Genomic DNA, 15,629 nt, shown 5'->3' with positions numbered 1-15,629 from the left:
CTACATGCAGAAAAGCATTGGTGACTCAGATTCATTAATTTCAGACAGTCCTTGGGAGACACCAGGGATTCTTGTGGCTCAGAGGGTAAAGCATCTGCCTGCAATGCAGGACACCTGGGTTCAATCCCTGGGTCAGGAAGATCCCCTGGAGAAGGAAATGGCAACCCACTCCAGTACTCTTGCCTGGAGAATCCCATGGATAGGGGAGCCTGGTAGGCTACAGTCCATGGGGTCGCAAAGAGATGGACACGACTGAGCGACTTCACTCACTCACTCACTTGGGAGACACCAAACTATGTCCTTATCCTCCCAAGGTTTGAATCCCAGGTGCTGTTTCCTTCTGACAAATATTGATGGAGCATCCCCTTTGCACCAAGCCCTGTGCAGGGTAATGGGAGTGGAGGGGGGCAAGGACCCTCCCCTCCAGAAGGAGAGGCAGGCAGGTCAGCAGTGACCCAGGGAATGGGGATCTATCTAGGGCAAACCCCAGAAGAAGACAGTCTCACCTGTGTGCTGGAAAGAATTCTCTTGTGAAGATTCCAAAACGGAGGTGGGAGGCCAACTCAGGCTGGGACAGTATTCTGAATGAGAGGTGGTGAGGTCTGGATGGAGGCAGAGAGGATGGGGTGGGAGTGGGGAAAGGTACAGATCCAGGAACCCTTCAGAAATTAGAGGTGACAGGACCTGACTGTGACAGGAAAGAAGTGCAAGGATGCAGAATTCTCCCTAGCTTTTGGTTGACTTGCGTTCCCAGGTAAGCACCCGATTTTATCATTCACCTCCTGTGGGACATACTTATGAAGGCAAATCTTCTGTTATCTCCTGTTTAGATCCCTCACCCCCACCCCAACCTTTCTCTCTCTCTCCTGTTTCTCTCCCCTCGCTCCCCCACTCTATACACACACACAATTAACCCAAAGTTGAAGCAGGTGGAGCTGGTTCACAGTCTGTCGTTTACATGACATGTCACAAGTGGTATTCACACGTCATCTCATTTGAACTCAGACCAAAGCCAGTGAATATTCATATGTTGGGACTATCACTCCCATTCTGCAGATGTGGAAGGCGGAGCTCAGAAAGGCTTATATGGTGCCTAAATTCATGCAGGGGAGAGGTGGAGGATCAGAGTTCAACTCAAGTCTTCTGATTTCTGTTTCCCTGTGCTTCCTGGACTTCAGATAAGTCTGTGTGTCTTGTAAAAGCCTACTGATAGCCCTGAAACCCCAGGTGACCTCTAATCAGCATTATAGGTTGTTGTTGTTTTTTTTTTTTTTTTGCATAGATGGTTCCATGTAAGTAAACAAGTACCCAACTGCAGTGCTTTAACTAAAGGATACTTCCAGAGGCAAGTAGTCCCAAGATTGACCAATGGCTCAGTGATGCAATCAAGGACCCAGACTCTGTGTAGCCTTCCTCTTTGCTATCTTCAGTCCATGGATGATGGTTCACTTCACTAACATAATATGGCTGCCACAGCTCCAGACATCACATCCCCTCCTGATAGCATCCCATGCTGGAAGTAAGCAGGACAGAGTACCAAGGGCCTTGCCTTCAAGTGCTTCTTTCTTTTCTTGGAGGAAAATCTTTCCTGGAAATTCCTAGCAGATTTCCTTTTACATCTCATTGTCCATAATGGAATTGTGTTCTCACTTTTAGACCAGTTACTTTAGACTTTTAGACAGTAGGGAATGGGCTTACCATGATCTGATTAGACTAGGCATGACTTGTTTCCTATAATAGATGTTGCTGTTCCAGCAAAGCTGGGGTGCAGTTAGCTGAGACAAGTGGAGACATAGTTGTTGGGTAGAGAGCTGTCACTCTGCCACAAAATTAGCTTTGCTCCCAAGACCGTGAGAGTTGATCCTACCCTCTCAGCCTTGGGGCCATTCTTTCTTGGCCCAGGGTTGGAGTTGGCCTGAAGCACCTCTTTACTTCCTCAGTCCAGTGTGGACTGTGAAATCCGATAAGCCCAACTGCCCCAGTGCCAGGGGTCATGGCCCTGGTGGATCCAGGTACCCTTAATTGAGGAGCAGGTTACCGGGCCTGGGGCTCAGACAGGGGGCAGGGGCAGGCGGCACAGCCCCAGGAGGCGTGCTCTGCCTTTCCAGGCCTTGTTTGGGTCTCCTGGGGGATCCAGAGGTGGGAGTGGATGCGATCTCTGTTTGCTCCCTGTGGCTGCTGTCACACACTACCGTAAAGGGTCAGGGGGGTGGCATTAAAGCGACAGCAGTAAATGATTTCAGTTCTAGAAGCCAGAATCCAACACGAAGGGGCTAGCAGAGCCACTGTCTCTAAGGCCCTGAAGGATAATCCATTTCATGCTCCTCCCCCAGCTTCTGGTGACTAACGACTGGGGGCTCCCTGCCATCTCTGCCTCTGTCCTCACACGGACTTCCCTGCGCATCAAACCTGCCTCTCCTTTCTCTTACAAGGACACTCTGAATCCAAAATGATCTTATCTTGAGATCCATGATTGCATATGCAAATCCCATATTTCCAAATAAGTTCATATCCACATTTGCATTGCTCAGTCGCTTAGTTATGTCTGACTCTTTGCTGACTCTACCAGACCCCCTGGACTGTAGCCCTCCAGGCTCCTCTGACCATGGGATTTTCCAGGCAAAAATACTGGTGTGGGCTGCCGTTTCCTACCCCAGGGGACCTTCCTAACCCAGGAATCTAACCTCATCTCTTGCCTCTCCTGCGTTGGCAGGTGGATTCTTTACTACTAGTGCCATCTGGGACGCCCAAGGTGGTTTTGGTTTTTATTGTTTTTAGCTGCTAAGTTGTGTCCAACTCTTGTGACCTGTAGCCTGCCAGGCCCCTCTGCCCATGGAGTTTTTCAGACAAGAATACCGAAGTGGATTGCTATTTCCCGGGCAATTTTCCTGTCTTAGGGGTCGAACCCATATCTCCTGTATCTCCTGCATTGGCAGGTGGATTCCTTTACCACCGAGCCACCTGGGAAGCCCCTTTGAAGATGGAGGAAGGGGTTATGAGCCCAGGAATGTGAGTGGCCTCTGGAAACTGGAAAAAGCAGGTAATGGATTCTTCCCCACAACCTCTAGAAAGGAATGAGCCTGCTGACGCTCAGTTAGCCTGCTGAGACATATGTCAGTTTCTTATCCGTAGAACTGTAAGATAATAAATTCATGTAGTTTTAAGTCCATAAATGTGCTGATTTGTTACAGCAACCACAGAAAATTAACATATTACTGCTCTTGTTCAGAGCTAGGCTTTATCCTTCTTGGAACAAAACTCAGACACAGCTCGTTATTTTCCCTAAGTTCTCAGCCATCCAATATCAAAACCCCAATTTCACCATTGATAGCTCAGAGAATGGAGCATTCACTTTCAACCCCAATTTCACCATTGATAGCTCCGAAAATGAGCATTCACTGTCTCCAACAAGGATGGACTCATGCTCACAGAGCCCACCCAGACCACCCCTTTCGTCAGCCCTGCACGTAGGGCCTGGCACCGGATGCCACCTGCTGCTCGTTCTCAGCCTCTGGAAACTGAGAGAGAAAACGTCCCATTGGAACATCCTGTCGTTCTCATAATGCCTAGTCTGCAGGTTCACCCTGCTGATGGAGGTGCTGTGTACACCAACAGAAAACACTAATGCGATGCCCCCAGAGCCCAGGCAGTTAACCATCAACTCAGGGCACCTGCTATGTATGAGTCAGCCCGTTAGGAAGGCAGGAATGAGGAATCAGATGGTCCAAGGACCAGGCCGTCTTCATCCTGCCCTGAGACAGCTCTCAAAAAATGCCTGGCCAAAGAGACATGTATGGTAGTTACATTGTTTGAGCTGGAGGAGGCCTGAGTCTGCATCACAAGGAAGGGGCTGAGCTACACTCACCCCATCGGGCCCAGTTTCCATTCTAGCCCTTTTTCCTGCACAACACAGATGCCTCTGCCAGTCCTCGTCTGTTCCCAGATGAACCAGGCCAGCTTGACGTGGGTCAGGGCAACCATGAAGACGTCACAAACTTTCTCCTTCTCTGCCAAGGACAGGAAGGCCCCAGAACACTCGACATCAAGGCAAGGGTCGCCCAGGAGTCAGGAGGTGAAGGGGGCAGCACCTACCCCTGAGACCCAGAGTGACCTTGGGGGTCAGTACAGCAGGAATCAGGAAGGGAAGTGACGACATTTCCCGGGAGCCCTGCGCTGGTCTGAGTCAGCTTCCGTCTGAGCTGGAAGCAACCCGGACAGATAAGGGGATGAGGTGAGGAACCTTCTCAAAGGGAAGTTGAAACACAGCTGCGAGCTGCGAGGGCCCGGATTGTCGGTACTCAGGGACCCCTGGCTTCCCTGCTCCTCCCAGATCACTCAAGGCCATCAGGCAATTTGTCCAAGATGGGTCTGGACAGGGGCTTCCCCGGTGGTGCAGAGGTTAAAGCATCTGCTTGCAATGTGGGAGACCTGGGTTCGATCCCTGGGTCGGGAAGATCCCCTGGAGAAGGAAATGGCAACCTACTCCAGTATTCGTGCCTGGAGAATCCCATGGACAGAGGAGCTTGGTGGGCAGCGCCCGATAATGACCTGAGGTTCCTATTTCCAAATATTTGAGGTTGCAGAGGTCTCGGGGGCTCCTAAATCTAAGAAATTCTGGGTTCTTAAGGAGCGCCCTTCCTTGGTCTCCAGTCTGCCTTAAGTCCATTTTCCCAACTTCATCTCAGTTTCATTTTAGTTTGGTCTCCCCCGTGATTCTAGACAATGTCTTTTTTTTTTTTTTTTTTTTACTTTTTAGCCATGTTTACAGCCTGCTTATTTTATTTCTTTTCCAAGAGTATTGTATTCTATTGTTGTAGCATAATTTCTTTAGCTCCTGCTGGGCAACAACAGTGAATCAGCTGTACGTATACATGTATCCCTTCCCTCCTGAGCCTCTCCCACCTCCCACCCCTCCCCTAGAGGTCATCACAGAGCACCAAGCTGAGCTCTCTGTGCTGCACAGCAACTTTCCACTAGCTGTCTATTTTACATACTGCAGTGCGTATTTGTGATTTAGCAGCTTCGTACTAGGACTGTTGGTTTCCTGTTGAGAAAGATGAAGGTTTAGCATACTTCGCCTCACCCATCCTCCCCTCACAGACCTCCACAAGCTCAGTCACAGTGCAATTCTTATTTCTTCTTTTAGATGCTTTCGTCATTCTGAACAAGATCTTTTTTTTTTTTTCTTATGCTGTCCATTTTCTAACAACTGCTAGCTTGCTATGTAAACGATGAGCGTGCTTTTTCCCGACACTCCCTCCTCCTTTTCTTCTGTTTCGCTGTGCATGCCCTGAGATTCATTTTGTCCTTCGGCCTCACAGAGCCAACCATGCTTTGTTCCCTAGGGGTGGCTGCCACAGTTCACATCATTTACCCGGTTAAGACTCGACAGACACGGTTTGCAGGCCAAGCCATGAGTTAGAATTACACGTTTGGTCTGTGATGCAGCCCCTGGGCATTTCAAGCATATTATGCCCAGCCTCAAGATCAAATAGCTTCTCTTTTATGAGACTCTATCAGTTCCTTCAAATCATGCTATGTTTTAGAGCAATTTCTGTTTAGACCATAACATTAGCCTCTTGCTTTGTTTAGCATTTGCAATCTCTTTCCTCTCGTTTCTCCCTTCTCTTCCTCCCTCCCTTCTTTCCTTCTTCCCTCCCTCCATCTTGCTCTTTGGTTTTGGTTTTATTTTAGTATCTTCCCGGAATGTGTGTATTCTTACATCCTTCTTAATGGGTCTCAGCCAGGTTTGGGTATCACTGCCTGAAGGATGACACATGGTTTTCAGATTCCGATGGGAGTCGGTGCTGACTCAGCAGCTCTCCCACTGAATGAGCCGAACCCCTCCACCATGCGGGACCTGAGCTGCATCTGGGAAATATGGACAAGTCATCACTTTGCTGGCAGGGCTGTGAGGCTCCTGTGAGGCCAGAGAAACCACCGTTCTGCATAATTAGAAACAGATAGACAATCACTGGAAGATGTTTTCATCTGATAAATGCTTTTGTTCAGTTCATTTCCTACTCTGGGTCAGGCAAAATAAAAAGATTAACAGTCTCAATGCTTGAGGAGCTCCAAGCCTAGAGGAGCTCAGATAAGTAAGCAAAGTCTCAACTGAGGGCAACGAGTGTGATGATAGAGACAAAACAGCGGTCCTAAGTCAGATAGTAGAAAGTTCTCCAGGAAGGCGGCCCCAGGCTGAGTACGAAGGGTGAATAAAAGTAAGCCTGGCACAGACAGCTTGGCTGGGTGGGGATGGTGCTCTAGGCAGGCCCCCCTCCATCCCCTGCAGGAGTAAAGCACAGCTGGTTCCCAGTGGTCGTACAGGAACCCTCGAAGTATGACAACATCTGGCGAGCTGGTGAGCTCACACCTTCAGGAGCTGCCTCCGTCCAGCCCGGGAGCTGCTCACGTGCCAGGGGAGCCCCAGGTCCCTTCTGAGTCCCTTGCCCATCAGCTTCCCATCTGCCCAGGACTCCAGGGCTACCTACCTGCCCCCACCCTCAAGGGTTCTGCCTCTACCCTCCAACCAAGTGCTCAGCCTCCAACCTTGGAGCAAGGCTTGAATGCCGAGCTGGGACCCCTGTCCTGATTGTGCCCGTGTGAGCCAAACTTCTGGGCCTTTCCGAGTTTGGAAAGTGAGTCAAGGCTGGGAAACAGACAAGTGAGGGGGCTTTACCAATGAGCATGGGCACAGCATGAGGCTCTGCCAACATGCTGCCTGGACAGGGCTGTGGGACCCAGAGTTCGTCCCAGGTCTTTGCCTGCTGGTCCTTCTCTGAGATAACCCCTGGCATCTTCTCTTCCTCTTTGTTTCTGTATATTCAAACTAGAATTTATTGGGACTCCCCTCCCTCTGAATGGACCTTCACCTTCCTCCCTCGCCCCTGTTCCACTGTCCCCAAGCACCCTCTAGTCCAGCAGTGTGTCTGGCCAGAGGCCCTCTGTGAGGACATGGCATTTCTGTGTGTCTCTAATGCACAAGCCAGTCCTGAAGGAGCTGGGGGAAGAGTGAGGAAGAAAAGAGTGCAAACCAGGACAAAAAAGACAGGCCCCTCTTTACCCCCGGCAGCGGAGTTCCCAGCCTGTTCCATGGTGGAAAAATCAGTGTGACCTCAGACACCAGCCCAGTGTCTGGACTGATGTGGTCTCAGAGTAGGACAGCGCAGCATAGAAATGCCAAAGCTGAAGCCACAATTCTTTTCTCTTTCCGTTGGCCCTTCTAGCGCAGGGCCCCTGACTTCTCTGAAGCTTGGTTTATTTCACTGTAAAATAGGGGAAGAAAATGACACATGAGTTATGAGACTGCAATAAAACCAGGGACCTAAAGGCCTTGTTGGTCTCTCTGCCTGGCCTGGTTGGCTGTGAGTTGGCAGAGGGCACACCTGCCTCTTTGAATCCAGACTCTGTGCCTTGCCAGATCTGTGTCCTAGAGCAGGTTACTTAACATCACTGAACACCTGCAGAGTTAGTGACGAAATCCCATATCTACACCTCTCAGGAGCCCCATGAAGAGTAAATAAATTCACGGCTATCAACGGCACCTAATAGCTTCTATATGCAGCAGCTGATCAAGAGGCGACTGTCATAATTAGGAATAATTAGTAACTAGAGGTGAATGACTCTTATAATGTGGGACTTTTTATTTCAACTTTTCTGCCTTTTCGCCATGGCCCTTCTCACTTAGTTCAATAGCATGTATTAACACCTAATTTGTTCCTGGTTCTCTGCAAGACTGTAGTCTGAAGCCGACCACTCATTACCCTTTGAAGGATGAGTTATAAATACACTGGCTCATCAAAAAGAGGAAGATGTACACCTGGGGAGTCAAGAACATGTAAATTTGGCCAGAGGAGACTTTAGGGCCCAGAGCCCACCCAGCACCACAGTCTCCCCTCTTGGTTCTGTAGAAGAACTCTGGGCATCCAGGTCAAGGGCCACAGGCCAGCTGGCTCCCCGTTCCAACTGCCCCGGGAAAACCCCAGGGTCACTCAGGGAGGTCACAAAGGCAGACAGCCTCACACTCTAGGGAAGAGGGAAGTGGCCGCTGGTGGGGAGGGTCCAGGGCTTGGTCCCAGCAGCTGTGATGCTTCCCCCTCTGTAGACTGGAGGGTCTAGAACCTGGAGGGCCCGGAAGGAACGAGCAGGTGAGTCCTGACTGTGCAGTATATAAGCTGGATGACCTTGGATGCATTGTTGAACTCAACCCCAGCTTTCTCATCTGTACAATGGGATGCTCTTGATCATTAGAGAAAATGCAGGAAGTCACGTGACACATCATAGATGCTCGACAGAAGTCAGGTTCTTTTTCTGGTTCCTCTTGGTAGTATTATCACTTCCGTTTCATAGCCCAAGCACTTAGAAAGCTCCCAGCACAAGGGGTGCTCAGAGGAATAAAGGAAAACTCAGAGTTCACCATATCAGACAGGCTTCTCATGTTGGCACAGAACTCACTGAGGGGTATGGCAGATTGAATAATGGCCCTGCAAACATAGCCATGCCCTGGTACCAGGACTCCGTGAATAGGTTGTTATATGCCAAAAGGGGCTTTGCAGATGTGATTAAGGATAGGGGCCCTAATACAGGAAGATTTCTAGAGTATCTAGTTGGGTGAAGGCCAATCTAGTCACCTGATCCCTAGAAAACTGAGAACTTTCTCTAGCCAAGGGCGGTAGAGATGCTGCAGAAAGAGAGGGCTCGGAGATTCCAGGCATGAGAAGGATTCAATGTCTCTGAGATGTAGAGCATACAAGGACCAGACAGAGGTCTCCGGAGCTAAGGGTGCCGGCTCCCCCCGCCCCCCCGCTCCCCCGCCCAGCAGCTGACAGCCAGCGAGGACTTCAGTTTTACAACCGCAAGGATCTAGGATCCTGCAAACAACCAGAAGGAGCTTGGACGGAAGTCCTCCCCAGCGCCTCTAGCAAGAAATGCAGCCCCAGTGACACCTTGATTTTAGCCTAGGGTGACTGTGGCAGACCTCTGACCTACAGAGACTGTGATAAAATAAATCTGTATTGTTTTAAGCCGATTTGCCCTGCCAGCAATAGAAGACCAATACACAGCGCCTCCAGGTCATGAAGAAGTCAGAAACTAAACTCCTTGGCTACCATATACATTTACCAAGCATATTGGAAGTACAACCATTGCTACCATTTGTGTGTTTGCTGAGATCCAGGCCCCATGCTTGAGGCTTCCACATCCCTCCCTACCTAAAAACGTCATATCACCCTTCAAGGTAGCTTATTGTATGGCTATCAAGGCCCATGGACCATTAGACCTTGGGCCCCTAGGGTACAAGGCAGGATAAATTAAGGCCAAGATCTTTTGGCTGGGAGAATCTTGGAGGAATTTTATTAGAAGTAAACATATTCTATACAATAGGAATCAAGTAATGGTCCAAACAAAGTCGTTTTTCCCTAAAAATTTCACAAGCCCCATGATGCACTATTGTCCTGAGATCCTTCTCACTGATGGCACTCCTTCCAAGTCTGTAACACCTTGCATCTGTTTGATGGGTCATGCAGACAGGAGGGGATTTATGAGTGGGGGAAGGGTAGAGACAGGGAGCAGGTGGAGAAAACTTTGCTGGGGAGACAGCTTATCGCTACTTCCATCTTGAACTTCGATATCTTAAGTAGATCATGCCCAACACGCTGGGGCAAAAATCCTTTAGTTGTGGTCTCTCAGGCCACTAAGGTAAAAGTCACCAACCATTTTCCTCTCTTCTCACCCCTTTCCTTGCTCGCAGGGGCTAAAACTAGTTCAAAGATTTGGGTGCATAATGGTTTAGAATAAGACACGGCAAACTCAGTCAGCTGGACCAGAAAGACCCAGAAACACTGCCTGGTCTTTCAGTGACCTCCCTTTTTATTCATAAAGATCTCCAGGTGCCTGGGAGAGAAGGTAGACCCCCTCTGAGATTGACCCTCTCAGAAGCTGTCCCTCTCTGAGGTTGTTTCCAGTTTTAACATTAGATGTGTGTGTGTGTTAGTCACTCAGTCATGTCTGACTCTTTGCAACCCCATGAACTTTAGTCCTCTGTCAGTGGGATTCTCCAGGCAAGAATACTGGAGTTAGTTTCCGTTTCCTTCTCCAGAGGATCTTCCTCACCCAGGGATCGAATCTGGGTCTCCCGAATGGCAGCCAGATGCTTTACCCTCTGAGCCATGAAGGAAATCCCTAACATTAGATACCTGTCCTGACTTAATCATTACTTCCGTCCCGCTTTCACTGATGAGAAAGGAAATTGGCAGGGTTTACATAAGGTGCCAGAGGTTCCAGCAATGTCCAGGAGGAGCTGCTGTGAGACACAAAAGAAGATTATTTGTCACGTGCCGCAGCAAACAGTAACCCTGCCCAAGGCCGAGCTCTGCCAGGATCATACATGAAATTCCTCATTTCCCTTCTCATGCAAATTGAGCAGTGAAAAACCCATTTCACCCAACTCTAGAGGAATGAGAAATCCTGCCCAAGTCCATACTCAGTAAGAGGTACTTGGACCTAGAAGTCTGGCACGAGGGCTCAAGCTGTGAACGTCTGCGCTTGGCAGCCTCCCTGTGGCAGGAGGAGAGGGCACTTTGCAGTTGGCTCTTTAAAGGATGGGCTGATACTAACCATGTTGGGGTACCAGAGACTGCTGCTGGCCAGAGGGCCTATCATGGGGCAAAGTTCAGAGTCATCATGGAATGCTGAGAATGCTGGAGGATCATCAAAACTGACCTTAAAAACCTCCTGCAAAATCCAGTAGATACAGTTCTGAGATGGGCCCTCTCAGTGATGAAGCAGCAGGAGGTAGGCAGGCTGGGATGACCAGAGAGGGCCCAGGCATTTCAGCCTCCATGCAAGTAGAGGCTCAAGGCCAAAATTCCCATGCCCCGAGACCTAGCCAGCTTCCCTTTGGCAGCGCCGGAGCTTCTTGGGCTATGGTGGCACATTCCTGTAGACTGAGCTGTAGGAGCAGCTTCCTGTGCAGGAGACAAAGGGACCGCCTCCAGGGACTGCCCCTCTCCAGCCACTTTATGGCCACAGACCCACACAGCCAGACAGCAGATGACATCATAACCACAGCGGTGGGCCGGCCCACCGGGTGACATCACAGGCCCCAAAGAGCTCCAACATATGTTAGCAGTTGAGAGAGGGGAAGCGGGGTCATGGGACCTCCAGGACCAGCCACTGCTGTTCTTCTGGAACCCTCTGAAGATTCTTCCCAGCAGCTTCTTAGATGAATCGTCAACTTACAACTTGGATTGCAGAGGCATAAGAATTATTACTAAAAGCAGACCAGCCAAAGGAGAGAAATGGAATCACAGTAAACCTCAGTACACAGACAGAAACCTTTCTACTCTGAGTTTTTACAGAGTCCTACAGCATATAATTATTTATGCATTTAAAAAACAAAAATGGCATATATGATAGGTACTGTTTTGTAGCTTACATTAAACAAAACTTTTAAATCAAATGTGGGCACTTACTGCATCGTTAATTATTCTGCTAAGTAATTTTTAATCACGGGGCTTCCCTGGTGGCTCAGCCAGTAAAGAATCTGTGTATTACTCTAGTACTGAACCTAGTGCTACTATTACTCTGAATCTTGCAGTATTAGAAGGAAGTTTGGCTCTGATATCTTGAGTAAAAATCATATGCAGCCCACACTGATCTTGAAACTCTCCTATACGTGTCCAGTTGGTACCGTTGTATTGAATGTGTGTGGTGCGGCATGTGTTAGTTGCTCGGTCATGTCTGACTCTTTGTAACCCATGGAATGTAGCCTTCTAGGCTCCTCAGTCCATGGAATTCTCCAGGCAAGACTATGGAGTGGGGTGCCATTCCCTTTTCCAGGACATCTTTGCAACCCAGGGATCGAACCTGGGTTTCCTGCTTTGCCAGACATATTCTTTAGCGTCTGAGCCACCAGGGGAGCCCACTGTTGTACTGAATATGACCTTTCAAAGCGAAACTTTTACTCTGATGTTGGAGCAGATCCCCGTTCTTTTGTTTTCTGTTTTTTTCTGGTTGAACATGAAAGAGAAATAGATGGCTTGTAGTTATAGGCATTTGATTCAAAACATTTCTCTATTTTCATCATACCAATATTATTATTAATTACTTAGTGCATAGAGCTGACTACCCACAAGTTAAATGAAAACAGTTTCACCATTTTGGACCTTCCTCAGCCTCAGTTTGGAGTAGGAAATGGCAACCGACTCCAGTATCCTTGCCTGGGGTATCCCATGGACAGTGGAGACTGGAGGGCTACAGTTCATGGAGTCGCAAAGAGTCAGACACAACTGAGTGACTGAGCAACCTCATTTTACCTCCTCAGTGAGGACCAAGGAGATCTGAGGGTTGGAACAGTCACACCACAGAGACCGTATTGTATAGCACCGTAGCTGCACAGAAGGTCAGCGCTTGAAGGGGCATCTGGGATCATCTCATTCCCCTCTGCCATTTTCTAGTCGGAACTGAAGCTGGAGGAGAGGAAGGGGCCCCCCTGCAGGTCATCAGTGGCTGGGCCACATGCTATCAGGGCCCTCGAGTGAGGCTGGGGGGGACACTGGAGAGGATGTCACCTGGCCTCAGCAGTAGCTGCTCGCATGGTCCTTGAGTGGCAGGGTGGGGTCACCAGACTCCCACTCCTGGATTCTTTTGTATAACCATGAGTGTCTTGGGAGTGTCCACAGGCTATGGGTATCAATTAACTTGTCTGATCGCCATAGCAGCTCAGGCAAGTACGGAGAGCAGTGGTCATCTGACTTTTACAGCTAGAACACTCGGGCTCAGAAGGGTTGGGTGACTTGTCCACCATCACAGAGCTGGTCCCTGGGGTTTCCTTGGATCATTCATCTGATACCAACTCCAGGGCATTTTGGCACACTTCCTCTCACCCACTGGGTCACGCTGTGTTTCATAAGATGATGGAGAAATAGAGCCACTTCTCTGGAAGTAGTTAGGGCAGTACCTTCTGGGTCCCACAGTACAGGGCTCCTAACTCCAGGGCCATGTTCTGGGTGCCCAGCTCATCCACATAGAGCACTTATGTTACTTAGGACAAGGTGCTCCACTCTGGGGAGGCCCCTGTCGGTTCATGGCCTGGTGACAGACAAGAGATGGATTTCAGCCACTGCTCTCTGCCTGGCGGGGGCTAAGCCGATGCTGCTGTGCAGAATGAGGCTCTCCCCGCCAGATACAAAGGCTTGTTTGCATCGCTCAACCGCGTTCTCTGCTGATGGCTACAGATCTCTATCGCCCTGGCTGGACACGTACTTGTTAAGAGTCATCTTCTCCCTCCCCAGTTTGTTGTTCAAGCTTTTTAAAGATGCAGAATTTCTTCCAGCCAGGCCACCCCCTCCTCAATCCTGCTGGGAAAATGGGAGAAAATGGTGGGTCCATCAGGTTGCTGAACATCCAAAACTAGAACTTTCTGCCTGAGATGTCAGTTTTTTCTGTTGCAGGCAATGAGCTCGGGGGAAGTCAAGAAAGAACAGAGCTGCAGAACCGCTCCCTCCTGTGGTCAGCCCAAGCCCCCAGGTCAGGCGGTGTCACCTCCACCCCTGCCCTTTCCAGAATGCTCTCTGTTCTTCTTCCTGGGGAGCTCTTCTCCCTCCTTCCTGTCTCGCTTCCTGCGAAGCCAGCCTCAGCCCCTCTGGACCCTCAGGAACTCTCTTCTTTACCTTCCACGGAATTTTGCTCACTGTCCCGTCAGCACGGAAAATGCTGACTCGCAGTCAGTAACTTGCCTGCCTTCATCTCTGGGTGGTGAGTGGCTCAAAGGCTGGAAATGTGTCTTAATGATTTCTGTAGCTTGAAAGCCTTTGTCAGTGACCTCATGTCCTCTAACTTCCCAATTTTTGTGTGTTTTTTCTTTAATGGGAATCAATGGCTCAAGCTTCCAACCCTCAGATTTCAGGAAGCCCACTGCTCTCCCACGAACAATGTGTCTGAAAGTGGCCTAGGGACTCACTCCCAATTACCTGGATGATGAGCCACCTAGACCTGGGGCCCTCATCCTCCTGGTCTGAGGGACCACACCCAAGCTGGGTTACACTCTAGACTTAGTCTTCCAGTCACGGCAGCTGTTGTCTGGGCAACCAGGTTCCCATGGTCCTCAAGCTCCCCAAGCCCTGGGCAGCTGGTTGCCTAGACAACAGCTGTAAACTGTTCGCCCCTGAAAGCAGACCTCCTGGCCATTGGCAGCTCGTGCAATCCCCCACCGACGAGGGTGCGTTCTCACCGAGAGAGACAGCCACCTCCTTGGGAGCCGGAGCCACCCTGCTGCCTTGGCCCCTGCCTCTGTGGGGTGATAGGAGGCTGGGCTCCTGTGGCTTCTCCTCGTGCCAACCCAGACTCAGAGGTTTCTCTGTGGCAAGAAAACCAATCCCATGTCCATGACCTTGTGGCCTTCATCCCCAACTCCAATGAGCCCCTAACAGTGGCCCAACATGTAGAGCCTGGAGGCTCCCCCTATGCAACAGAAACACTCATATGCATACACATATGGGCACACACCTGCACACACACATGCACACACACATGCTCACACTCACTCTCCCTCCCAAGTGTGGTCCTCTGGACCCCCTGCCCCTCACTCAGCCTGCTTTTCTGCACCTCCTTCCCATAATGCCCTCCTCTCCTTGGCATCTCCCCGCCCTGTTCACGTGAGAACCCCACCTGCTTGTGTGACAGACTCGTACTAAAGGTTGGGGTCATGAACACCACCCACACAGATCAGGAACAACTGGATACAGGACCCTAGACATTTGGGCTTCTCGGCCATCACACCCTGGGCCCTCTTTTCCTAGCCTCTCCCCAGGCTTACCGCCCACTTGCTCACCCATGGAACTCTTGTGATATCTTTCTCTTCTCCTCTTTCCTGACTCTGGCCTCTCCCTCCCTGCCCATCAGAAAAGCTCTGGAATTCCTGTTACGGTATCAGGTGAGTCATCTTTACCCACTCTGCTGTCACGTCCTGGGGCGGGGGTTGGGGTGGGATGGGGAGAGGTCTGTGCTTGTCCTGATCCAAAAGGCCCTCGATGGCCTTTTTTCTAAACCAAAGTGTCACCCAGCATCGTCAGCTACATCATCCCTTCCGCCTTTTCTTTCATTTGGCTATACCACAGTACACAGGATCTTAGTTCCCCAACCAGGGATGGACCCTGCACCTCCTGCATGGAAGCGCAGAGTCTTAACCACTGGACCGCCAGGGAAGTCCCCCTTCCATCTTTCCCACCTGTAGCTCTTGTTCATCAGAACAGTTCAGAGGCTTTGCAGGAGTCCCTCGGCACCCCCTTTGAGGGGCTGCCACTCTGCCCCTCCCCGGCCACCTGCCCCCAGCCGCTCAGGCAGGGCCCCGGGTCCAGTGGAGGTGCCTATTGGTCATGGGTTCTGCAAGCTCTTTCCTTTCACACTGGCACAGCAGGAATGAGTGAGCAAACCCTGTTTCTTTAGGTGTTTATTGGGGAGAGTGGATACATAGGGTGGGGTGGAAGTCATGTGAGTGCGTGTTGTGTGTGTGTGTGGACACATGTGGGCACGTGTGACAGGGCTGGAGGCTGTGTGCAGGCACGTGCTCCCTCGTGCTGGTCCTGGAAGTGGTGTGTGTGTGCTCACATGACCATCTGTGTTCTGGGCTG

Source organism: Capricornis sumatraensis, chromosome 11 (assembly GCF_032405125.1).
Source record: "Capricornis sumatraensis isolate serow.1 chromosome 11, serow.2, whole genome shotgun sequence".
Taxonomy (NCBI): Eukaryota; Metazoa; Chordata; class Mammalia; order Artiodactyla; family Bovidae; genus Capricornis; species Capricornis sumatraensis.
Note: the sequence above shows the minus strand (reverse complement) of the source record.